An 8,352-nucleotide genomic window follows, 5' to 3' on the forward strand; every position below is an offset into this window, starting at 1 on the left:
GAGGTTGGAGATACTGCACAGCAGTAGAATATTTGCCTTGCATGCAGCCAATTCAGGATGGACTGTGGTTTGAATACTGGCCCTGACTCTGCCAAACGAGATTTCTGAGCGCAGAGCCAGGAGTAACCCCTGAGCACCTCTGGGTGTGACCCATAAACCAATAAATAAATAAATGAAATAAAAATAAATACAGCAAGTATTTTCTTAGAACTTACAGAAAGAGAGAATGAGAGAATGAGAGAGAGAGAGAGAGAGAGAGAGAGAGAGAGAGAAATTACTGGTTCAGCCTGGATTAAACCAGCTATGTGACCCACTACTGATACCATTACCTAGAGAGTAAACTGAGTGTTTATGCTTTGATGTTTTAAAAAACATAGTGTAAGTGTTTCTAAAGTCTTTGACACTTCCAAAATTATATGATTCCATTGTCTCATTAAAATCTACAACTATTAAAGAAGCAGCCACATCAGTAAAAAGGGGAACTGAGATTGCTCATGGGAGGCAGAGGTTAAGCTGGATGATTCATTCATTTCCAGTTATTTCATCTGCAGCTTCATTGATTGATGCAGATACTTTATACGTTATGCATCACCATCCTCAACCAGTCATCAGATGATGCATTGTATACAGGACTTTCAATTGTGAGTCATGTGTTCAACTGAGCTAGAGGAGACCATACAATTCATTAAAATTCTGAGAAAGAAATGAAGTGAAATTGCCAATTACCAAATTGCTTATGGTTTTGAAAAATATTGTGCCTTTACAATACTAAGTTAAAAAGGAATCTTCGGCCAATTATTGTGTGTGAACTACATAATGAATAGGAAACTTTTCTTAGAGCCTAACATACTTCCTTAAAGCATTTGTCCACAAGGGACTCCAAATGTTTTACAACAATTTTTAAATGTCACAAATGATTCACTCTTCTGACTTTCCCAACACTTTGCTTTGCTATAAGAATGCCTATGTAGATTAGACAGGAATCCTACAGTAGAGGAACAGGGAACATGGTTTCAAGGTCAAAGGATTAACTGAATGCATGCAGCATGTGCACAGCCCCATTTATATCTCTCTTATTTATTCTCTCTTCACTCTCTCTCCTCTCTCTCTTTCTTTTTTCAATGTTTCCCCAGGCACTTATCCATCAATATCTATAAGATGAATTATTTAGGCAGATATGTATAAAGGTAAAAATAAAAAAGGAAAAACCTCGATTACTCTTCAAGTTGTCTTAATATTATCATCATAAAGTTTCAGCAAATATTTTTATAAAAACTAATTACATTTAAAGATAATTTTTCCATGAATTTCATCTTGTAACCAACTCAAACTTATGTTTTATCTTTATTTTAATTTCTTTAGAGACAAAATTTTGTATGTGATATTTTCAATAAGAAATTTCAAAGAGAATCTACCTAGTAGTTATAGTGATGGAGTTTGGGTTTTGAGTTCAAAAATTTTCTGTGAATATACATACAATGATGTTGGGCTGATATAAATCAAAATAAATTATAGCTTTAGGCATCATCATCATACTGGAAAATCATCTTAGATTACTTTCTCAAGGTCTTCAAGTTACCATAAATAACTTACATTGTAAGATAGCAAAAATAATAAAATGATAGGAATTGATTATAAGCACAATAAGTTCTATATAGTACAGAAACAGTCAAATTAAATTATTTACCTTAGTGATAAAGAACAATGAGAATAGATTTCCTTTTCTGTATTTCTCTCTATGCTCGTGTTCTTTCTTAAACACTTGTCTCTTCAATTTTTTTTGTGTACTTATTCCACTCTAGAGAAACTTCTATTCTCTTTCTTACATAGCCTTCTGCATTTTCTCTTCCCTAATATATTACTAAGTAAGTTTCAAGAAAAACTTGCTTGCATTACAAAAAAAAAAACCCAATTTTCTTTTCTTTTAATGCAAAGTAAATCAAAGAGGACAGCAGGAGGTTATAAAAATGATACAAAGGATAGATTATTGTGGATAAACATATAGAGACTTGAAAAGAATGTAGTTTATGGTGTATGCTCAGATAAAAGACACAATATACAGAAAAGTCTTCTTGTAAAGGCAAAACAATATTATTTGTAAACTGACAAAGACATGCCAAAGATTTAAGGAAATGCTAGATGGTATAAAGTAGACATGCTGTGATACTAACATACATGTTCAAATGTGTTTGGAAAGAGATAATTCTCATCAAGTTTGTTTCCCAGTTCAGGAAAGGGGTGGATGAAAATGTTCTTAGTTTCTGAGTTACTGTGTAAGGTTCTCCTTCTCAATACCAGGTTTTAGCACCAAGTATCACTGATGATGAGTTTCTAACAAGGAAACACTTTGGATATTGATCCTGAAAATCTCTTCTAGGAATCTTAAGCAAATGCAGCTCAAAGGTGTTTGGACAGTGCCTTCAAGCAAAATGCTTGTAAATCATTTGATAATCAATGTCTGAAATAATTCAGTAACTAAGAACTCTAACAATAAAGGTTTTCTTCCTAATAAATGCTTTATTCATTCATGCTTCTAATTTGGTGACATTTATTTCTTCAAATGCAAGTACTTTCTTACTCCATGTAAAGATCATAGAACTACAATGCACATTTAAGGCAGAATGAAGATATTTTTCCTACTTGCATCTGTGTGGATATGCCTAGTTTGTGTTTGGAAACTTGCTGTCAGATTTCTTTGTTTAGGTGTTAAGTGTGAATCCACTGCTATTAAAGGCAGAACAAATGCAAGGAAGAAAAAATACTTCATTTTTACACTGCTGAATTAACCTTTGTTTTTATGATTTAGCTGAATATAATTTCAGGCTGATCAATAATTTTAAAATATCCTGACATGAAAAGAAAAATATATTTTCTGATACAGAGAAATGTCAGCTAAAAGATTCAGGAAATTATCAAGACAGAAGCAACTGGCAAGAATTGTCAATGTGATGTATATACTACTCAAAAGTTTGTTATTAATTAGTTTGCTTTAAAATAGGCATTTGCAAATACAGTGACTAGTAAATTATAAATGATCTCTGAGGAAAGTAACTATAGAAAGTCATTACTATCCCCGATATTAAACTGAATCTAATCAATAAGTACACAGAAAAATTCAAGGCAATGAAAATGAAAGTGATAAGTAAAATAAGCAAAGTATAGAGTAATTTTTATCCTAATTGGGAAAATTATTGGATTCTAAGGTTATACATGTTAGAATAAAGAAAAAATGAGTGTTACAAAGTCTTAGGGCAATGTTTAAGAAAACATTTTCTTTCTTTCTTTTCATTTTTTTATGTTTTATATGCCTATGAATGATTCTCCCTTGCCTAGTTATTTGGCACTTAAATATTTTTAAAAATATACTTTGAGTTAATATAAATTCATTGTCATGAATTTTTATTTTGCTTTCCTGGGGACATCTGGTAGTGCTCAGGGGTCACTCCTAGTTGGCTTCAAGGAACATGGTGGGTGATGGGAATTATACCAAGTTTAGCCTTATGATAAACAAGCATGCTACCTGCAATACTATCACCTCACCTTTGCCATTCATTTATGAATAGGCATGAAAGTGACTAATAGAGAGATTTATTTTTACAGAAAAATTTACAAATGCGATATACAATATACAAAATACAATGTACAAATGCAAAATGTGGAGGAGATGCTGACTTAAGTCTTGGGTTTTCTCTTTAAGTCTTTAGTTTTAATCTAATGAGAACAATTTTTGTTTGTTTGTTTTTTTGGGCCATACATGGTTGCGCTCAGAGGTTACTCCAAGCTCTGTGTTCAAAAATTGCCCCAGGCAGGCTCGGGAGACCTTATGATATGCTGGGAATTGAACCCGGGTTAGTCCAGGGTTGGCCTCTGCAAGGCAAACATCCTACCACTGTGCTATTGCTTCAGCCCGAGAACAAATTTTTTGATAAAATACAAATATCTTCTTTCTTTCTTTCTTTCTTTCTTTCTTTCTTTCTTTCTTTCTTTCTTTCTTTCTTTCTTTCTTTCTTTCTTTCTTTCTTTCTTTCTTTCTTTCTTTTTTTTTTCTTTCTTTCTTTCTTCTTTCTTTCTTTCTTTCTTCTTCTTCTTTCTTCTCTTTCTTTCTCTCTCTCTTCTCTCTCTTTCTTTCTTTCTTTCTTTCTTTCTTTCTTTTCTTTCTTCTTTCTTTCTTTTCTTTCTTTCTTTCTTCTTTCTTTCTTTTCTTTCTTTCTTTCTTCTTTCTTTCTTCTTCTTTCTTTTCTTTCTTTCTTTCTTCTTTCTTCTTTCTTCCTTCTTTCTTTCTTCCTTCCTTCCTTCCTTTCCTTCCTTCCTTCCTTCCTTCCTTCCTTCCTTCCTTCTTTCCTTTCTTTCTTCTTTCTTTCTTTCTTTCTTTCTTTCTTTCTTTCTTCTTTCTTCTTTCTTTCTTTCTTTCTTTCTTTCTTTCTTTCTTTCTTTCTTTCTTTCTTTCTTTCTTCTTCTCTCTTTCTTTCTTCTCTCTCTTTTTTCCTTCCTATCCTTCTTTTCCTTTCTTTTTCTTTTATATTTCTATTGAATTCCTTCTTTTCCTTTCTTTTTCTTTTATATTTCTATTGAATTTTTTGGACAGCAGCAGGCTTTGAGATCACTCCTTGCAGGACTGAGAAACCAGATGTGGTGCTCTGGAGTAGAACCCTTAAGGAGCCAAGAATGGCAAGCACCTTACTTGCTGTACTTTCTCTTGCATCAACGATAAATTTCTAAAGAGAAGAATTTTGACTTGTATTTATACCTATACTATATTTTGTAATATATAGTGGTGTCTAGGGACCGAAATGGTGGTGCAGAGGTAGGGCGTTTATCTTGCACGCAGCTGACCATAGGACAGACCGCCCCCAGGTTTCCCATATGGTCCCCAGAGCCAGGAGTGATTTCTGATCACATAGCCAGGAGTGATCCCTGAGCGTCACAGGTTGTGCCCTCCCCCCAAAAAAAAGATATAGTGGTGCCTATTACATTCTCAAGAGATAGATATCTCCACTAACTCAACAAATAAAGGTTTACAACTGTAGAAATTTTCTTAGATTTTAAATTAATGTGTGATATATTTCATAATAAAACATATATTCTTTAACATACTATTAGATATTTGATTTAAATTAAATCAAATTAGTTTCGATTTTTATAGGTAAAAGTGACAGACAAGAAGTGTATATTAAAAACTAAAGCAGGTAAGAAGTGCTTACATCTGCTTTTTAGCAGTCCCAAAAATTCTTCTCAAGCTATTTCCAGTATTTTGACTACTATATACTGTACAACTAATATAATAATTGTAGGCTTCTATAAACCTTTTTGATTTTTTACATTTTTCTAAAATTCAGGGGGAAAAACAAACAAACAACCTAGTCTTTAAGAGTACTAGAGCAGTGTTATAAGTATTTTGACAAAGAGATTATTGGACTTGACCAAATGCCTGAACCAAAACCTGAAATTTGAGAGAGAGGAATTGGAAAAACAATCCATTCACAAACAGCCCATCTAGCTTTCCCTAGTTTGGTAACCACGTAATCTAAAATCAATCAAAGAATTTATTTGCTTCATATCTAAGTTTTCTCTATAAAAGCGAACACATTACAGACAAGATAAGGGCAATTAGCTTAGTTTTGGTTGGTAGATAATTATTAAGCACAATTTTTACTGGTTACTGCCTGAATGAATAAATATTGGCTTAAATAAACTTTTTGGAAGTCTATTGTTGTTATTGTTATTTCAGTTTCCTTGTTTTTTGGCTTTGGGGCCACACTCTGCTTCACTCAGGGCTTATTCCTGGATCTCCATGCAAGGAAACCCTTGATGGTGCTCAGGGGATCATATTGGGAATATAACTCAGGTCAGCCCCTTGCAAGAAAAGCACCACAATCTCACCAGCTCTCATTAGTAGATTTTTAAGGCTTCATACTTTGTCTTTTTGCACAGATACATATCAAAAAGGATACAGAGTGCGAACGAGCAAAAAACAAAACAAAACAAAAAAAAAACAATGGTATTTCTCATTTTCTATTAGGAAAATGTGAATTTAAAACAATATGATACCAGACTATACCTTGCACACATAATGTATAGCTAAATTAAAAAAAAAACTTACAATGAAAATGTAGAATTACTACACCACTCACACATTAACAAAAATATAAAATTTTGCATTCACTTAACAGAATTTTTGGCATGGAAAATTGTTTGACAGTTTCTAATTAATTAAAACATCAACTTGCGTAAGACCAATCAGTCCTATTATTGGTATAATATTAGAGAAGAAAAATGTATTTCTACAAAATTCTGAACATGTTTACATGTTTGTTTAAAGATGTGTTCTTTATAAGAGCAAAAGAACTTCAAATGACCTAAATGCATTTGAATGGGAAATGATAGATAAAATGTAGCTTATACATAAAATGTAATACTTCAGCAATGAAAAGTATCAAAATATTGATATTAATGTATTCTGGAACTTGGACAAATATTACTGATGCTATGCTAATAAGATAATGATGTTTATTTGTATAAAATAATATAGTTGTATGCTTCCATATAAATGACAGTGTGAAAATGAAAATTATAGTGAAGAAAGGTATATCAAGGGTTGTCAGAATAGTCAAGAATAAGTACAACAATAAACATCAAGTATAGAAAAGTTTATTGGGGTGATTAAACAGTAGTCTAATCTTACAAGAGGTTATATAAATCTATGTCTTACAATTTACAGAACATGCAAAAAATAAATAATTTCAGTGACATTGCTTGATCATTTAAAATGTTAAATTAAGAACAATTAGGAATAAAATGAAGCCTGGGGTTTAAAAATTAAAAAAGGAAGGAAAAGGAAAATAAAAGTCACCACAGGAGTCAGAATAAAAACATAATTCTGTGACTATTAAGTAGACTATGAAATTTTTTATGTTTAAATTTCTCTCTATAATAGAGAATTCTTCCTCTTTCTTCTTTGCCTTTCTTACTTTTCCCCCTCCTCTTTCAAACCTTCACTCTAATTTCTTTCTTTTAGGTTTCTCAATTTCTCCATTATTTTTTTGGGGGGCCACACCCGTTTGATGCTCAGGGGTTACTCCTGGCTAAGTGCTCAGAAATTGCCCCTGGCTTGGGGGACCATATAAGATGCCAGGGATCAAACCGCGTTCCTTCCTTGGCTAGCGCTTGCAAGGCAGACACCTTACCTCTAGCGTCACGTTGCTGGCCCCTAATTTCTCCATTATTTTTGTATAACATATAGATATGTTTTCTCCAGACATATTTTACATATATATTTTCTCCATGTCTATATTTTTCTTTGCTTTTAGTTTTTCTCCTTTTTGTTTATTGACACATACAATGCTCTTAATATTGGCAATAATTTAATAATTTAAATGTTTTGATTTTTGTTAGAATTTCTACAACATCTGTACAATTGAGAGGAAACAATGGAATCCATAACTGCACACAAATGTACTAAATGTAGCATAATGCCAAAAGTTAATTAATGCATTATACTTAATTAAAAATTGATCACAGTAAGAGACGGAAGATAAATAGGAAATGTGCAAATCAAACCAAATTAATTTCAGTCATTTCTGATATATCATCATTCATTGTAAAATGATAATATAACATTTTAATACTTGTAATTTGACTCACTAAGCCATCATTGATGTTTTTCTTCTTTAGAGTAGGGATATCAAGATCAAGATATGACTCACTAAACGGTATTCCCAGGCAATAGAGAACTTGACTCCTGTATTTGGGGTCCTCAGTACATTCGGAAAAATGAGTGAGTAAAATGAAAAATGCCATTTCAACCATCAAGTGCACCCCTATTACATTTTAAAAATATTTCCTTCTTTTCAACTATTAATTCAATTTTGATAAATCTTTATCTGAGCTTTTTCTATATGGATTATGAATCTACATCCTTTTTCTGTGGTGAGATACTGTCAAGCAAAATAAAATTGCATAATTTTTACAAGATGTCAGAGAATTAGAACAGTTTGAATAGGTATTGAATAGGAACAAACGTATTTACACTCCATAAGAACCTACTATAATGTTAAAGAATATTTTGTCATATTCACTTAGGCAAGTCTTTGCAATACAATTCTCAAAAATAACTAAAAGTATTTTGCTTCAAAATATTCTATGAACTATTCCCATGTCTTTTATAGGAAATGTGTTTGTGAAGGCAATAGTAGGTGAATATATCCTAAACGAGTAGATGAATATTCATTCAGTGAATGTGGGAAATATGCATTGGAATGGTCCTCAATGCAGAGAGAAGTCAATTATGTGGACATTAGAGTTGTTACCTCGAGTAGAGAATTTTTCTTTGCATACAGTAATTGAAAAGACAAC

The sequence above is a fragment of the Suncus etruscus genome, chromosome 2, assembly GCF_024139225.1.
Source record: "Suncus etruscus isolate mSunEtr1 chromosome 2, mSunEtr1.pri.cur, whole genome shotgun sequence".
Classification (NCBI taxonomy): Eukaryota; Metazoa; Chordata; class Mammalia; order Eulipotyphla; family Soricidae; genus Suncus; species Suncus etruscus.